The sequence below is a fragment of the Rattus norvegicus genome, chromosome 10 (genome assembly GCF_036323735.1).
Source record: "Rattus norvegicus strain BN/NHsdMcwi chromosome 10, GRCr8, whole genome shotgun sequence".
Lineage (NCBI taxonomy): Eukaryota > Metazoa > Chordata > Mammalia > Rodentia > Muridae > Rattus > Rattus norvegicus.
In genome coordinates, this window is record NC_086028.1 from 62,200,035 (window position 1) to 62,218,261 (window position 18,227).

Below are 18,227 nucleotides of genomic sequence, written 5' to 3' on the forward strand. Positions count from 1 at the left end.
CTCCCCCCTCCCCTTCCTTATGGGTGTTCCCCTCCCAACCCTCCCCCCATTGCCGCCTTCCCCCCATAGTCTAGTTCACTGGGGGTTCAGTCTTAGGCTGATGTTTCTAAAGGGGATCATTGTCTTGGCTGCCTGCCATCTAGAAAAGGGGTGGAGCTCTATGTAGGAAAGCCTCAGGGAAGACTAGGATCGGGATGGTGCTCATCCGGGTTATACATTAGAATTAACCAATGTAATTACAAACCAAACCAGGTCCAGGGGCACACAGAGATGGACAGCTCAATGGCTCAGTGTCCTCCTTATTCTCGAGAGATGACTAAAGCCATAGATAAGATCCAGGATCCCCCTGCCTCAGCTTCTTCCAACATTAAAGTTGTAGATATTCGCTCTTGCATGGGTATTTCAATCTGAACTCAAGTTCTCAGGTTTGCACGACAAGCACTTTGTCCCCGAGCCATCTCCCCAGCCTAGCATTTGGATTTTTTTATTATTATTATTTTTTGTTTTCCTTCCCCCATTAAAGTATTTTCCTAGTGTTCCTACTCTCTCGCTCTGAGACTGCTATTAAATAAAAGTTACTTGAACCCAACACTGTGATACTGTAACAGCAGATCTGACAACCCAGACAGCCATCAACTGACTCACAGGTAGGCAGCATAGGCAATGTGAAAACTGGACAAAGGATAAGTCTTGTTCTAAGCTGGTTGGAGCAAGACAGTGTAGGATTCCATTATATTTCTCAGAATGGCATGTGATTTAAAACATTTGAATTGCTTATTTCTAGAATTTTCCGTCTCATATTTTTATATCTTGGTTCATTGCCAGTTAATTTAATTATTCCTATCCCTGTCTAGCTTCAAATGAACGAGACTTGGATTATGATATGTATTTATTTATTTAGCTTTTGTGCGATTACTGGGGGGCTACCACTAATCTAATTTTCTAATGGCTAGACTGGCTACTTCCCCAGCTGTGCTCCCCGAATACTTGCTGTTTGAGTCTTCCCAGATTATTTCTGCTCCACCAGCCTGTGGTCAGAGTCCATTTCACTTTGGCACATGCTGCTGATCTGTCACGTCTAATGGAGACCTCCTGTTCCCTCCATCTTCTTCCTCCTCTGAGTCCCTTCTCTCTTTCTTCTCCCCTCATCACATGGCCCTACCTGTGGCCCCAGCCTGGTCACCCAAGCCCGCCTCCTCCTACCCTCCCAGTAATTGGCTGTTTATTTACCTAGCAGTTTTAAATCAGGGAGCAAGATTTACACAACAAAACTGGTGTACATGGGAATTTGCTCCTCTTGGGGCAACCAGATCTTGGGGTACAGAATTTAGAACATTTAAATACATAGCAACACCAGACCAATCCCCAGCAGTTCACTATGGTAACTGAAACAACTGAAAATAACTACCAAGTGGGCTTGCCTTTCAGGATGCTAAAACTTTCTAGAGCTCCGTAGAGCTAGGGGTGAGTGTACTAAATGCTATTTGAGCCTGTGCTTTAGAATGGTTGACCTCGCAGGGCATGGTGTCTTCTCCCACTGAGCCATCTCACTGGCCGCAGAGCGGCCTTCCTGATGTGACTACAGTGACTATTCACCACACTTAGTTCTACAGCTTCTGTGGGCGTGGATGCGGATTCCTCTGATATGTGACTTTGCTGTTAGGACCCAGTGCAACTAGGTTAGAGCTTCGGTAGTATCTTACATTTATTTTTATAGGTTCACCAGAGGCTGCCCCTAGATTCTAGCAACAAATTCAAATGGTACCAAGTGGGTTTTTCTTTCTTGCCCAGATATAACAAAGCATACCCAGGATCAAAGACATTTTCCAATTAAAAAGGTGACAAGAAATCAGAACTGTGTTCTGTTGCTTATACAGCCCAGAGAAAAACTCACAGTCCCTTAACCACACACACCAAGATATAAAAACAAATTAATTAAAAAGTTCAGTTACTAACGCTACTCCTTCCCACAGCCAATAATATCAGCCTCCAACGTTGATGAAAATGCTTGCTGACACCCACCTGGCACAAGCACATTCATGCCTAGCCAGCTGGACTGTATCAAGAGGACAAGCTGAAGCACCAGAAGGTGAAGAAATTGATGCTATTTATGGGAACAATCTGCAGCCACCTCTCTGTCACAGGTCTGGGAGAAAAGTGATGCTCAGAGACCGGGAGAAAGCAGCCACCCAGCTTCTGCAAGTTTGCATGAGAGCCAGAGCGGGGCAGTAGGCTTGCAAATGTACCTTGTAGGAAGTAATTTCTACCTTGTAGGGAGTAATTTCATTGCTCATTACACATGGGGAATCCTCAAAGAGAGGAAAGAACAGATGATGAATCCAGATTAAAAATTAGAGAAACTGGTGCAGCCAAAGATAAGACAGGATTGGCAGAGATTGCGGCAAATTTCTGGAGGCCCCTGAGATACCGAAAGCCAAGGCTCCAACGATGCTTCCCACGATGCTCCCTCCCCCTTGTCCTTATCATTTTCTTGGTCCTTAGCTGTACCCTGCAAGGTCTTCCCTCCACAGGGAAGCTAACCCAGCAGATGTTGGTCAAGCATGACCTCTATGTGGACACATGGAAGTGAAGGGTACACAGGTCAGATTAATTAGAACCTTGGAAGCTTTCGACAGTGTCTTAGAGCTCCATTGCTGGGAAGAGACACTGTGACCAAGGCTGCTCTTAGGAGAACAAGTCATTAGGGCAGGCTTAGAGTTTCAGAGGTTCAGTCCATTATCATCATGGTGGATCGCATGGCATTGTGCAGGCAGACTTGGTGCTGGAGGAGCCATGAAATCTTCATCTTGGTCTGAAGGCAGCTAGGAGGAGACTGGATTTCTGCACTGGGCAGAGCTAGAGCGTGTGGTTTCTGCTAACCTGCTTTAAGCTCTGGGCGGACCATGTTACCAGCACCACCCTAGTTCCATTGGATCTTTGGATGAAACATACACACACACACACACACACACACACACACACACACACACACAGGCACACACATGCAGAGCTCAATTTTAACCTGCCTTTATGGCTTAGAGGCTGGGCTCTTCTAAGCCTCCCTCGGCTACTGTGGTTCAGGGGCTGGGTTTTACTAAGCCGCCTGTGGCTATCGTGCCTTTTCCTTTACTCCTTGCTCAACACTCTCTGTCTTTAGCTTAGTTGTCCAATTACCTTCTTGCTCAACACCCTACATCTGCCCTCAGCTTAGTTATGTCTCTAATCTCCTGCCTGGGGAAGCAGCCAATGGATACTCCACCCAAGATCTCACATGGCTGCTGACTCTCTCTTCTTCCAAAGCATGGAGAATTCCCTCTCCTCCCCCTACTTCTCCTAGCCTGCCTGAGGGAACCTGAAAGTCGCACCACTTCCTCCCAGCCCTTAGCTTCAGACATCGTTATTGATCGAACAAGAACCAATTGGAGAACAGGACCTTCAGTGGTCACAAGCAAATTCCTAATCAAAGCATCAGAGCCATCCCCTACAATGGAGAGAGCTTGAGCATAGGAAGCATCAAAGTCCTCCCCAGCAGTGACACCATTTCTCCAACACCTCCTAATATTGCCCTTTCCTGTTGGCCAAACATTTAAACACATGAATTTATGGGAGCCATGCCTATTCAATCCACCACAAGCACCATAAAGAAAGATGAAGGTATCTCTTCCCAGAAAAAAAAATCTAGATGAAATGTTATTTCGAGGATGACATGAACTTATATGCTAAGATTAAAATAACCTCCTTTTACACTATGAAATTCAAATTTTACTAATTAAAGATGAACATTTCTGTCACTCTTGTGTTTCTCTCTTAAGGGATAACCAGGTGCAGACATTTTCTCCTCCTTTAAAAAAATTCCTGGAGCTGAGGGTGATGGTGCACATCTGTAAACCTGGCACTTAGCAGGCTGAGACAGAAGGATTGGGAGTTCAAGGCCAGCCTATGCAATTTAACATGACCCCGTTTTAAGTGATAAATTTGGGTGACTCTGCTTTCTAATCACAAATGCTATTCTTCTCTTTCTCAATTCCTGGTAGCCACCACGGTTGTCGATGAGTAGAGGTAGGAATAGAGAATGAAATTACTTTTTCTGAAAAGAGGCTGGTTTACTTGCTAACAAAAAATCACCGGACTACCTTATAAGAATGCTCCAAGATGTCTGGTGGTTGTTTCGAGAATGGAAAAGGTTTGAAGCATTAAATGGTCAGAGGTCAGAAGAACATAGGTTGAATCACGAAATGTAATTCAATTGGTAGAGGGCTTGTGTAGCATACATGAAACCCTGGGTTTGAGCCCCAACACTGCATACATCCAGGCATGGTGGTGACTGGTGGTAATCCTGGAACTTGGAGTATAGAAGCACGAAGATCAGATGTTCAAGATCATCCTTACTACATAGTGAGGTCAGCCTTGGCTATCTAAGACCCTCTCTCTCGTTCACAAAAAAGGGGATGTCTGGAGAGAAGGCTTTGGAGTTGTAGTATGTGCAACTTAGAACTGCTATTTGGAGTCCCAAATGCAGTTCTCAGCAACCATATCATGTGGTTTACAACTACCTGTAACTCCTATTACCTCCAACTCCAGGGACTCCATTACCTTTGACTTCTGGGAGCATATACATATACATGCACATGCATAATTTTAAACTCTTTTAGCCCCTCTTCTGACCTCCCCTGCCACCAGGCACACACACACAACGCACATACATACATGTAGGCAAAACGCTCATACATAAAAAATAAAATAAGTATGCCTAAAAAGACCTACAAGAATGTTTGAGGATGTAGCTCAGGGGTAGAGCAGGCATTTAAGTTTATTTGTAATAGTCTTCACCTAAAAACCAACACAATTGAGACTGAGTTTTAAAAATGTCGTACAACAGAGAGGAGTGAGTTAGAACCGTGAAGCTGAATCTAAGAAACACTCAATTGAGTCTGAGAAGCCGGACACAAGCACGTACGCACATGTTGTTGTAATTCCATTCGTATCAAGTTAACAAGGTAACTAAACCAAGATATAAAAGTCAGAACAGTGTTTGGGCTGGAGAGATGGCTCAGCGGTTGAGAGCACTGACTGCTCTTCCAGGGGTCCTAAGTTCAATTCCCAGCAACCACATGGTGGCTCACAACCATCTGTAATGGGATCTGATGCCCTATTCTGGTGTGTCTGAAGACAGAGACATAATACTCAACATATAAATAAATTTTATTTTTATAAAGTCCGAACAGTGGTTTTTGAAAGGGGATATTGACTGAAAAGAGACACAGGGAGCTTCCTGGGATAATTTAGATATATTTTTATTATAATTTAGCTTGACCACAATTTGTAAATAATTCTACTAAATTCCATGTATCAATGTATCTGTCTATCTTTCTATCTATCTATCTATCTATCTATCTATCTATCTATCTATCTCTATATATAAATAAAAACATATATATATACACACATGGAATTTTTTTTTGGTTCTTTTTTTTTTTTTTTTTTTGGTTCTTTTTTTCGGAGCTGGGGACCGAACCCAGGGCCTTGCGCTTCCTAGGCAAGCGCACTGCCACTGAGCTAAATCCCCAACCCTTATGGAATTTTTATCTAAATAAACTATATCTGAATATGTAGCTTATATAAATAATATAGAATATTATAGAAACTATGTATAAATATCTTATAAAAATATACACATTATATCATATATGTATGAGGGGAAACTCAAACTGTGGGTACCCCATCCTCCCTGCATTCTCCTAGCCGGTGTAACAGCACTGACCAAGCATCCCACCAGAGGAAAAACATGCCAAAGCAGGGGAATTGAGAGTTCAAGGCTAGCCTGAGCCATATAACAAGACCCTGACTCAAAACCAGAAACTTTTTAAAAGTACAACAGTTGAATCTCTTGTTTTGTGTAGCTTTGATGAACTTATTCTAGATTTTTAGTGGACACCTTGAGTTTGTCTATTTAAAGATGAGACCATGTCATCTACAAATATAGGGAGTCATAGCTTTTCTCCTTATTTGGATGGCTTGTATTCGTTTCTTTTCCTACATTTAGTTACCCTGAGTGATGGGTATGCCACCACACCTAGCTTTAAAATACGAAACGCTTCGCAAACTTGCACGTCATCCTTAGACAGAGGCCATGATAATCTTCTCTGTCTGGTTCCAACTTTAGTTTATGTGCTGCCAAAGCGAGCCCTTGTTCCTTCTTCTAATAAAAGGGCTGCAGACTTTCACCATTAGGTACAATATTCATAGAGTGGTGTTTTAATAAACCACTATATAGGTATGAATTCTTTTAAGGGTTCTTTTGTTATTGCTGTTAGTTTTATGCACACTAACACTGTGTTACTGTGTCAGTCACAATGGAAATACAAAGTTAATCCTTGCTTAGCCACAAGGACCAGAAACTAAGTCAAGCTAATTTGAGGACAGGCAGAATTTGCTAAAGGGATCTTACTGAGGAAGGTGGAGCAGGAGGCTCTGAGAATGGGCAGAACAAGAGGACCCTTGCAGCAAGGAGGATCACTATCTACGTGATGTCTTAAACCCGAACCAGCCAGAAAGTTCTGTGATCTCTATTACTTAGAAGAGCGGTGCCCGTGCTACTGGGGGTATTACACTGCAGAAGCTGTAGTTGCCTCTGGGAATGATGTTTCTGTCATCACGGTTGCCAGTGACACCATAATTAGTCCTCCTGGATGGGCTCAGGGTGTAGCTCAGTGGACAAATGCTTGCCGAGGCTCCAATTCAGCACTGCCAATCAAAGCAACAGAACAACAGCGCCCTGTTCTGGAATTACAGGTGTCCATGCTGGGCCTGCTGTTGGCTGAGTACAGTAAGACCTTGTGTAACCCTGTGTGGAATTCAAGGTGGGGATTTAGTGGTAATGCACTCTGGGTACATTTGGCAATCGTAACTAAGAACATCCTTTTCGGCTGTGATGGCAGTTAGAATCTATTTTTTAAAAATAGCCTGAAATTAGAAGTGTGTGTGTGAATTGCTGCCTCACAAACTGGTAAGCCACTATGTTTTGAAAGTAGCAGATGCTTTTCCGTTATAGGGAGAAGAATTTTTGATCTCTAAAAATGCAAAATGTTAAATAAAAAACCAAGGTGGGTATATAGCTTAGTTGTAGAATGCTAGCTTAGATTATTAGAGGCCTTGGGTTTACTTCCCAGTACTAGGGATGGGGAGGGGAGTTCACTTTTTATTTCCTTTTAATTTCATATTAACGTATATTTATATCTATATATATGAGTACACTCTCACTGTCTTCAGACACACCAGAAGAGGGCATCAGATCTCTTTACAGATGGTTATGAGCCACCATGTGGTTGCTGGGGATTGAACTCAGGACCTCTGGAAGAGCAGTCAGTGCTCTTAACCACTGAGCCATCTCTCCAGCCCCTATTTTTATAATATATATGTTTAGTCATCCAGGCACATGACTACAGAGTATATAAATATGCTAGAGACTTATGCTCAAGCAGTTTTATGGATACAGTGTGCTTCCGGGAGGGTTTGGAGACTCCAGCCACAGAACGGCCCTGGGTCTATATATATGAGAGAACAGAGAAGGTAGAAGGATGAGGACAGGAGGATGGGGACCAGACACTACATGAGCAGCAGCGTTCCATGTCCACAGTAAGAAGAGGCTGGTTGGGGTTGGGGATTTAGCTCAGTGGTAGACCGCTTGCCTAGCAAGCGCAAGGCCCTGGGTTCGATCCCCAGCTCCGAAAAAAAAAAAAAAAAGAAGAGGCTGGATTAGGGTAATGCCAGAGAAGGAACAAGTCCCAGGGATTGTAGTAAAAAGAGGAAAAAGCGTTGACAACTGGCCACACATCAAGCTAAGGAATGGGCTTCTATTTCACTGTTACTCAGCTGAGGGTCCCATGACATTTGACCCCATTCCTCCTCCCATGAGGGAAGGTCAACAGTCATTAGGCACACTGAAAGGTTAGCAGCAGGCTATCTCTGTAGCGAAACCTCTGTACAGAGGACGGGAAGATCAATGAAGCCACTATCCCATCATAAAGAGTGGGTTATAAAGATAATCTAGCACTCTGAAAGTCCTTTGCCATCTGTTCCAAGCCAGTGTCAAGTGATCACAGAATTTGAAACTAAAAAGATACAGAAGTCAAACATCAGCGAGATCTAACATAGCAGGGAAAGATTCCTTCCATTTGTATCCATTGATTCCTCCACAGATCAATGTCGGATGCAGTTGCATGGAGAGCAGGGACTAACTTAGCTCTCCACAATCTTCAGTCATTCTCTCCAAGCCATTCACACCTCTGTCCGGGAGCTCTTCCGTGGGAACTTCCTGTACATCTTCTACTCTAATGAACTCAATGAGACCGGCTCAAGCTGCTGGGGCCCACCCACGGTCAGGAAGAACTAGGCTTTGCTGTCACCTGCGGCACCCACTGGTTCCCTGGATCCAAGAGACCCTGGGGGTCAGCATGTGGCTGTAGCCACAACTGTTGTCTCTCTATCCACACCTGGATGCTGGGGAAAACCCTGGCTGGGCAAACCATTCCAGCCCTAGCACAACCTTCTGCCAGAAGGAAATGTATCTTGCTTCATAAACATCCTGCCCTACTAAGGGGCTTAACACCACCATCCATGTTCCTCACCAGTTTCAAGTCCTTGCCAAACTGATTTCTCTCTTAGGTCTCCCATAAACACAATCCTGTCTGGGCATATGAATTGGGCACCAGATAACTATTCCTGTATACCCAGTTAGTTCCCTCAGTAGTGTCTACCTGTCTATTGCTTTTGAGTTCCCAATATTCAGGAAAACCTAAGCTAGAGTTGACCATGCACACTGATGGCTCATACGAGCAGACCCATCAGGGTTTACCTTGTAGCCTTTGTCTCAAGGAGGGAAGTGTGTCAGCTCTATTCCTCCGTTCTTGCTTCCACAACACCAAACTGATCCCATGTGCCTCCATGCCCCACAGCCTCAAAAGTCAGATCATGGAGGGCTCCTTCACTGCTTGTGTGAGACTCTTTCTTACTGAGGGCTGAAGAGTTGACTCAGAGGTTAAAAGCTCTTGCTCTTTTTTTTTTTTTTTTTTTTTTTTATTAACTTGAGTATTTCTTATATACATTTCGAGTGTTATTCCCTTTCCCAGTTTCCGGGCAAACATCCCCTTCCCCCCTCCTCTTCCTTATGGGTGTTCCCCTCCCCATCCTCCCCCCATTGCCGCCCTCCCCCCAACAGTCTAGTTCACTGGGGGTTCAGTCTTAGCAGGACCCAGGGCTTCCCCTTCCACTGGTGCTCTTACTAGGATATTCATTGCTACCTATGAGGTTGGAGCCCAGGGTCAGTCCATGTATAGTCCTTAGGTAGTGGCTTAGTCCCTGGAAGCTCTGGTTGCTTGGCATTGTTGTTCATTTGGGGTCTCGAGCCCCTTCAAGTTCTTCCAGTTCTTTCTCTGATTCCTTCAACGGGGGTCCCATCTCAGTTCAGTCGTTTGCTGCTGGCATTTGCCTATGTATTTGCTGTATTCTGGCTGTGTCTCTCAGGAGCGATCTACATCCGGCTCCTGTCGGCCTGCACTTCTTTGCTTCATCCATCTTGTCTAATTGGATGGCTGTATATGTATGGGCCACATGTGGGGCAGGCTCTGAATGGGTGTTCCTTCTGTGTCTGTTTTAATCTTTTCCTCTCTATTCCCTGCCACGGGTATTCTTATTCCCCTTTTAAAGAAGGAGTGAAGCATTCACATTTTGATCATCCGTCTTGAGTTTCATGTGTTCTGTGCATCTAGGGTAATTGAAGCATTTGGGCTAATATCCACTTATCAATGACTGCATACCATGTGTGTTTTTCTGTGATTGGGTTACCTCACTCAGGATGATATTTTCCAGTTCCAACCATTTGCCTACGAATTTCATAAAGTCATTGTTTTTGATAAAAAGCTCTTGTTCTTGCAAACAGCCCAAGTTCAGTCCCTGTCACCTACATGGATGTTCACCATGGCACCTCCTTGGGTACCAGGAATGCATGTGGCGGACAGATATATACACTGACCAAAACGCTCATATACATAAAATAGTTTTTAAAAAAAATCTAAAAAGAAAAGTTTAGCTGGGTGGTGGTGAAACACACCTTTAATTCCAGCACTCGGGAGGCAGAGGCAGGCAGATTTCTGAGTTCAAGGCCAGTCTGGTCTACAGAGCAAGTTTCAGGATAGCCAGGGCTACACAAAGAAATCCTGTCTCTACAAAAGCAAAAAAGATGCCTTTCCTTTGCTCCAGCAGCTCTGATACTGTGTGTTCTGGTACCAGGATCCTCACCTGACCATTGGTAAGAGCCCCAGAGATGCTTTTCTCTGCGTTGAAGGTCAGGCCTGAGGCGCATCTCTGTCACTGTGGGTTATTCTCCCTTCTTCGTTGCTATTTGACTTTTCCCGAGGACTCCATGCTTTGTGGTCCCAGAACAGACTCCTTTGGGGTCCTTCCCTCATTGACCCCCTTAGCATGAAAAATAGCAGACCAATGCCTTCATTTCTCTCTACCTTTTTGCCAATTACCTGCTAAGTCTGAGGCCAAAACTGAGGACATCAGCCGTATGCCCCTATGTCGTCCCTTTCTTAATGCCTCACTGTCCCCTGCACTTTTTAGACCCTTGCCACTACTCCTATGAGCCCTATAGGGATAGACTACCTACCATGTCAAAATGTCCTCAACATTACCCCACGCCCCTTCACACAGTATCACTTCAGTTGTTTGTCTCATTTCCCACATCAGGGACACTGATGTCCTCCCCAAACTCGTCTTCAGTTTTGTTGGATCCTGCCAGCTACATGCCAAGTGTTGCGCAAATTCCTTCCCACAGGGAGACAGAAGAAGCATCCAGCCCTCTGCCTAAGGTTCTACTGACAAACCCGAAGTTCACTGTGTGGAACCAAGGAGTAATTATTGGGCTTACTTACAGAACGAGTGAGAAGTTACTATGGGTGCTCCACCCCCAAAAGGCCACAATAGAAAGTCTTTAACTGGCGGGAAAAATGGCATTCCCATAGGTGCCCAGATGGAGCCACCTCCCCCAGTCCCGTCCTCCTGTGTCCTCTAACCTGTCCCCCAACACCACATTCTGCATACGGAACTGGGGCAGAATTGCATACAGCTGGTTAAGGGGGCAGCTGGATACTCTGGTGAGGATTTCATGACCCAAACTGACCTCTCTTATGGGGGAAGGTAAAGAGTCAACAAGCTCAGCTGAGGTGGTGTTTTGAGAGAAGACCCAACTGAAACTCCCAAACAGGAGCAGTTTGACTCGGGGGCTGATACTGTTTGACGGCCATCTTCATCTCAGCCTGCTTCATTGTGTTTTACACACACTCGCACATACTTAGGAAATAAAAATCATCCACAAGGTTTTTATTACCCAAGACCTGAACTAACAAAGGGGATAAAATACATTCACTCCTGGACCATTCCTGTGCTAATAATTATCCTTATAGCTACTAGAATTTGATAGTCACAGATAGGAGGTGACTGAATCACACAGCTAAGTAACCTATCCTGGAGGGCTATAGGCAGAAAAGATCGGTCACTTGTAATAGGAACAACTGCTCCTATGAAGCCGGGCTCCAACCTAAATCACAGTCTAGGTCCACGCCAGAGCATAGCAGAGTGATGATTACTGTTTAAAAGATAAATTAGGGGTTGGGGATTTAGCTCAGTGGTAGAGCGCTTGCCTAGCAAGCGCAAGGCCCTGGGTTCGGTCCCCAGCTCCGGAAAAAAGAAAAGAAAAACAAACAAACAAACAAACAAAAAAGATAAATTAGTATGATCCAACAGTCTATACCAGCTAAATTTCTACTCATGTATAAAGGCAAACAAAACACGTAAAAAGTCAGACACAACATGTGCCTATGATTCCAGCACTGTGGAGGCAGAGACAGGAAGATCCAATCTAGCCAAATCAGGGATATACAACTTCAATGAGATCAAGAAGTAAAATGAAGACGTCTAGCATTGACCTCTAGGTGTACATGTGAATCTGTACACACACACACACACACACACACACACACACACACACACACACTTTTTAAAAAAAATATAAAAATATCTAGGGCTGGAGAGATGGCTCAGTGGTTAAGAGCACCCGACTGCTCTTCCAGAGGTCCTGAGTTCAATTCCCAGCAACCACATGGTGGCTCACAACCATCTGTAAAGAGATCCGATGCCCTCTTCTGGTGTATCTGAAGACAGCTACAGTGTACTTATATATAATAAATGAATAAATAAATCTTTAAAAAATCTATTTATTTATTTATTTATTTTGTATATAAGTACACTGTAGCTGTCTTCAGACACACCAGAAAAGGGCATCAGATTCCATTACGGATGGTTCTGAGCCATCATATGGTTGCTGGGAATTGAACTCAGGACCTCTGGAAGAGCAGTCAGTGCTTTTAACCACTGAGCCATCTTTCTAACCCCACTTAAAAAAAATCACTTTCAAACATGTATAAGTTTATACTGAAACACTTTTTGAAGTCTAGCTAAGGAAGAAATCCCAGGATGAAACTAAAGGATACAGAAAATATAGCCCATCATGAAATCTCAAACCATGTAAGCCTAGAAATAAGACAAAACAACTATAGATAACACGAATTGGGACCCACATAGTCACACAAGAAAGACGATCTGCTGAGCAAACTGAGGTGGATTTCTGTGAGGTGATGTGGCTCAGAATGGAGCCTTAGAACCTAAGGAGAGAAAGGAGACAGTCATTCAGTGGAATGGCTCAGCCTGGGAGGTTCCAGAGCCTGTCCCCACCCCTGCATTGGAGGGGTGCGACGGGGAGGAAAGTGGGAACCTGTGCAGGGGGAGGAGGCGTGAAGCAGTAACCGTGGCCCAGGGGAGTGTCGGAATCTGCGTGGTCGGACAGGAGTGTCCATACATGAAGGTGGTGTCGTGAGAGCCTGGGCAGGATGGAAATCCCATGGGAACATATCCTGGGCTGGAGCAAGACAGTTGGAGCACAGTGGAGAGGAAGTCTTGGGAAGCAACATAAAAAGAGGTTTTGTTTTGTTATTACGAACTGGGTTGGCTGTTGACTCAGCTGTATGAGGCCCTGGATCCAATCTCTATCACTGCATTTTTTTTTTGTAAGTTTCTGCTGTTTATTATCTATTTTTCTTAAACTATGTGACCAATTTTTAAAAGTACACTTTGGTCTGAAAAGGAAACTCAGTAGACTGCTTTCTTCATGAAGCAGGTGTGTGGTGGACCTCTAACCCCAGCACTAGAGGCTGAGGCAGGAGGATTCAAAGTTCAAGATCATCCTCTGCCTCACAGTGAGTTCGAGTCCAGCCAGAGATAAATGAGATTCTTTCTAAATTAAAAAAAAAGTTTTAACTCACAGATACTTTTTTCTCCTTGATATTACAGATAACTACCGGGGGGAAAAACAACGTTAAAATATATCTAAGGTCCTCTGATACACATATATAGAAATGCAAGGTATATCACATTAATTGTCTTGCTCTCCTTATGCATAATTTTAGGTGTGCCAGCATGGAGATTTGTTATAATTTCAGAAGGCATTTCAAAACAACTTCCAGGATGATTGATTGTACATATAGAACCTGAAACCTCCTAGACCACCTCAGCTTGTCACGTCAAGTCACCTTGTCCTTGCTGCTACTTGGAAGCACGCAAAGTTTAGTCACCGTGCGGATGTTCAGAGTTTCATGGTTGAATGTTGGAACCAACTTTTAAATTCATTTGATTTCACACTTGTTTTCATCGTCTTTTTTGTGGTGCAAGGCATCAAACCCAAGGCCTGTACATGCTAGACAAGCACTCTACCCGCTAAGCCACATCCCCAGCCCCCTCATCAACCTTTCAAGCTACCTTGCCACCAGCCTGCCACAGATGAGCCTTCAGGCTGCCTCAAGCTCAGGTTGCTTCATTTCCTGTCTTCTGAGAAGCCTCAGTTTGCAAGAGCTATTGCTGGGGAAGCTAGTGCCAAATTAAAGGCACGCACATTAGAATCTAGATACAGGACAGCCAGAAGTGCACTTACTAAATGCATTAGGCAAGTAGAATGACCTATTTCTCTTCTGGAAGGGAGGCCTCACTGGTTTTCAGTCTTCCCGTAGCTGAATGTGGGACGTTTTCATGGGCTTTTCTTCTATACCTAATGAGAGCAGCTTCTAGGAAGAGAAGATACATTGTGTCAGAATAATGGTTCGGTGGGCTGAGTTTTCAATCCGTGGTAGTACGATCAATTCATTTTGTATCTGTAGTGGTTCCAACCTCTGATCCAAACTGGAGTGGATTGGAAAGATTTCTTTTTAATTGTTAATCTTTGATTGAAAAAAAAACAAAATAGTACAATTACGGGAAAGAACATGTCCAGGTATATAGTCAGGGTTCTTAGAGTAACAGAACTCACAGAATAAGTCTCTCTCAGAGCCACCGCTCGCCAGGCCAGAAAGGGGAAAGCAGAGTCCAGGATGGGCAGGATTCTGGTTAGGTTGGGAGCCAAGTGCCAGAGGGTGGGAGAAGAGAGAAGGTCTTCTTCAGGAGTCTTAGTGTTGTGGCTCTTTTTAGGTGAAGGCTTTCCCTGGGGTGATCTCTAATGAAGCAGCTCTCTGAGATGATCTTTGCTTTTTCATGTTGCCTTATTTGGGGGTGGGGGTGGAATTGGATGCATATGCTTTATTCGGGGTGAGCCAGGGATTATATAATTTTGGGGAAGGGCTTGAGAATAACCAGGAAGGGAAGGCCATTGACTGAAGGCTAAGGCTATTGAGATGCTTCATTAGCATGGAGATGCATTCCAGCTGCTGTGCCACTGGGACTGAGTGCCTGTCACCTCAGTTGGGGATCTCGGTTGCAGGCATCAGAGGCAGGGAGGGAGCAGCCCCACTCCTGCCATCTCAGATCTCTGAGATTCCTGGAGTTTGGGCACACTCCACCTCACCAGTTCTTATGCCCATCTGGTGACACTGTCTACGTGCCCCACAGGATTATGGGCCTTTGCCACCACACTTGGCTTCAATGTATTTCTGTGCTCTCATTTCGTATAATTGGAAAATGAAATAAAACATGCCATTCACAATGACATCAAAACAAATAAGATGTTTAGGAATACATTTAACAAAAGCAGTACAAGATGTTTATGTTGAAAAGCTATGAGACTTCGTTGAACTGGAAACCAAATAAACAGAAAGGCTTCCTAAACTCATGGACCAGATGACTACATAGTGTTAGGATGTCATAACCCCAGATTTCTATCTATCCAGTGCAATTCCTATCAAAATGACAGCAGCAGCTTTTTTCGTCTCTGTAGTGAGAATTTTGGTTTCTTTAAAAACCCAGTTATATGTGAATATGTTTTTGTTTTAATCCCAGGTCTGGTATATTGGACTGCTTCAGATTGCCCAAAGCTGCTAACTATGACCGTCTCGTGCTCTAGGAGGGGCGTGATTTTTGCCAGTTGCCAATAGTTTATATTTGGAATTCTGGAGACCTTTGAAAGGTAGAAATTCGAGAGCTCTGAGAGGACTGGGGGCAGCCGCTGCTTTACATGGTTTTCTTCCCACTGTTGCGGGCAAATGCTGGTTCCTGTTGCTGCTTTTCCTGTTGCCAGATTGCTGATTGGAGATACTCTGACAAGAGATTGGACTTGCCCCAAGGAACCCGATCCCCCTAATCAGTAAGAAGTAGTCTAAAGACTACCCCCTTTCCCCTCTAACCTTCTTTTTCTCCTACCTAGTGTTGGGGGGTTGGAAGGGCAGACGATAATGGGGGTTATGGAGAAAGAGCTCAATGGTTGAGTACATATGGCTTCCAGAGGACCCAAGCTCTGTTCTAGCACCTTGCCCGCGCCTCTTCCCTTAAAAACCTGTCAGCTGGGCTGTGTAGCACATGCCCTCAGTCCCAGAAGGCAGGCAGGTGAATCTCTTAGCCACTTGGCTACCTTGTGGGTTCCTTTTTCTTCCACCTTTCTCCACCCCTTTTCCCCCATCCCTCTAACCCCCTAACCATTAGGTGGGAGAGAAAAAAGGACAGAGGGGACAATTTCCTCAGACTACCCCCTGCTGATTAGGGGCATCGACTTCCCTGGGGACAAGTTTAATCTTCAATGTCCGGATATCTAAGTTCTTCTTCTTATCTCTTTGCACATCTCTTCACAAACCGCATCCAACCACGAGCTGGTCAGCCAGCTTCAATCAGTAGACCAAGCTAAGAAGAGCTACTAACAGCCAGTCCCTGGAAGCTCAGGTGACTATTATCCAACCCACTGCGGGAACAAGGCAGCCTTGAGAGAGCACGTTTTCTGCTTGAGCTGTAACATCTGCCTTCTCCTTGTCTGTACCCAAACTCCTCTGTTTCTCAGGCCTTTGGACTCAGAACAAGTGACAGCCCTGGTTTTCCTGGGCTTCAGCTTGCAGGTGGCAGATGGTGAGGACTCCTTGGCCTTTTGAGGCCAAGCCCTAGAAGTCTCATGATGGACAGACAAGTACATAGATCAAGTGTATTGGTTCTATATTCGTTCTATTTTTCTGGAGAACCCTGACAGACACATTGTGTTCACAATTTACTCATTCCTATTCCTGGCTGTATTGTTAGATTTTTCTTTTTTTTTTTTTTTTTTTTTCTGGAGCTGGGGACCGAACCCAGGGCCTTGCGCTTGCTAGGCAAGCGCTCTACCACTGAGCTAAATCCTAAACCCAACCCTAGATTTTTCATTTATATATGAACATGGGCTGGAGAGGTGGCTCAGAGGTTAAGAGCACCGACTGCTCTTCCAGAAGTCCTGCGTTCAATTCCCAGCAACCACATGGTGGCTCACAACCATCTGTAATGGGATCTGATGCCGTCTTCTGGTGTGTCTGAAGACAGTGACAAGGTACTCATATAAATATAATAATAAATAAATCTTAATTATATACAAACATAAAGCTACCCATCTCTTTTCCCCTGTTTCTTATTTATTTATCTTTGTGCTGGGGATAGAACTCGGGTCCCACATGATCTAAGCACTTGTTCTTCTACTGAGCTATACCCCCAGATGCCACTCACGGCTTTTATTGTTTTAGTTTCTTTTGGTTCGTCTTACTTTTGTTTTACTGTCGTTTTCAAACAAATCACAGGGACTAGTCTAGTGTTGCGATACTCTTTTTCCTCCTAGAACAAGATCTTGCTTTCCAAATTGACGAGTTTTTCTATCTAATGGACTCAGTAGACACAGAAACCGTCAGAACATCACTCAGGCAAGACTGCAAATCAGCCCATTGTTAGAATGGCATGTGTCTGTCTACATAGCTGACAGGTTAACGGGTGATAAGAGAGCAAACAGAAGTCTTCTGTGATGGGCTAAGCGGTTGCATAAGTTTAACAGCACACAGTGTGAAGGCATGGAACAACGCACAAGAGTAAACAAGCCCAGTTCCTCTGCTCTTACACAACAGCCACCGGAAGAGAGACTTTTGTGACCAAATGTTGGGGTTTTTCTCCCACAGACACTAAGCAAGCAATCCTGCCTGCAACAGTTATCCTCTGGTTCTGTTGTGTCCTGACTCCGGTCCAACCCCACAGGCTCAGTCAGTCAGTGGACTCCTATCCTCCCCACAGTTCACACCTAGCTGTGCCCCAGGCTGTTTCCTTAGACCTTTTGACTTACAGGCTTTAAGCCAGGGTTCCTACAACCCTGTTCTCAGCTTCTGTTTGTCTGCTGGAGCAGCTCATAGAACTCAGGGGAACATTTAGGATCACTGGTTCATTGCAAAGTACCTATCAGAAGGGTTGGGGATTTAGCTCAGTGGTAGAGCGCTTGCCTAGGAAGTGCAAGGCCCTGGGCTCGGTCCCCAGCTCCGAAAAAAAGAACCAAAAAAAAAAAAAAAAAAAAAAAAAAAAGTACCTATCAGACACCTTGATATATTGGCAAACATTCAGGATCCCAGCGCTTGGGAGGCAGGAACACTGCCATGAGCTGGAAGTTGACTTGGACTACATAAGGTCCATGCCAATCTGGGTTACAGAATGAGAGTCTGCCTCAAGAACAAATGAATAGAGGTGGGGCGATGCCTTGGTGGTTAAAAGCACTCGTGGCTCTTGTAGAGGACTAGGTTTTGATTCTCAGCACCCACAAGGCAGCTCACAATCACCTGTAACTCTAGCTCCAGGGGACCCTGGCCTCCATGTGTCCCTGCAGTCGCACGCACATACCCATACACACATGCACACATGTCCACATA

General features: G+C 44.6%; 1 long non-coding RNA gene and 1 other non-coding gene across 3 annotated transcripts; one reads left to right on the top strand and one right to left on the bottom strand.

Moving 5' to 3' along the window:
- Positions 1-1,355: 1,355 nt before the first annotated feature.
- LOC108352222 (uncharacterized) lies at positions 1,356-13,752 on the top strand. Of its 2 annotated transcripts, XR_001840398.3 has the most exons (3): positions 1,356-1,464; positions 1,974-2,089; positions 13,524-13,752. It is a non-coding gene; the product is annotated as an uncharacterized LOC108352222 (long non-coding RNA). The 2 variants fall into 2 exon arrangements; XR_010055689.1 differs by lacking the exon at positions 13,524-13,752 and having other exon boundaries at positions 1,974-3,790.
- LOC120095360 (U6 spliceosomal RNA) lies at positions 6,081-6,187 on the bottom strand. Its single transcript, XR_005490839.1, has one exon. It is a non-coding gene; the product is annotated as a U6 spliceosomal RNA (small nuclear RNA).
- Positions 13,753-18,227: the final 4,475 nt, after the last annotated feature.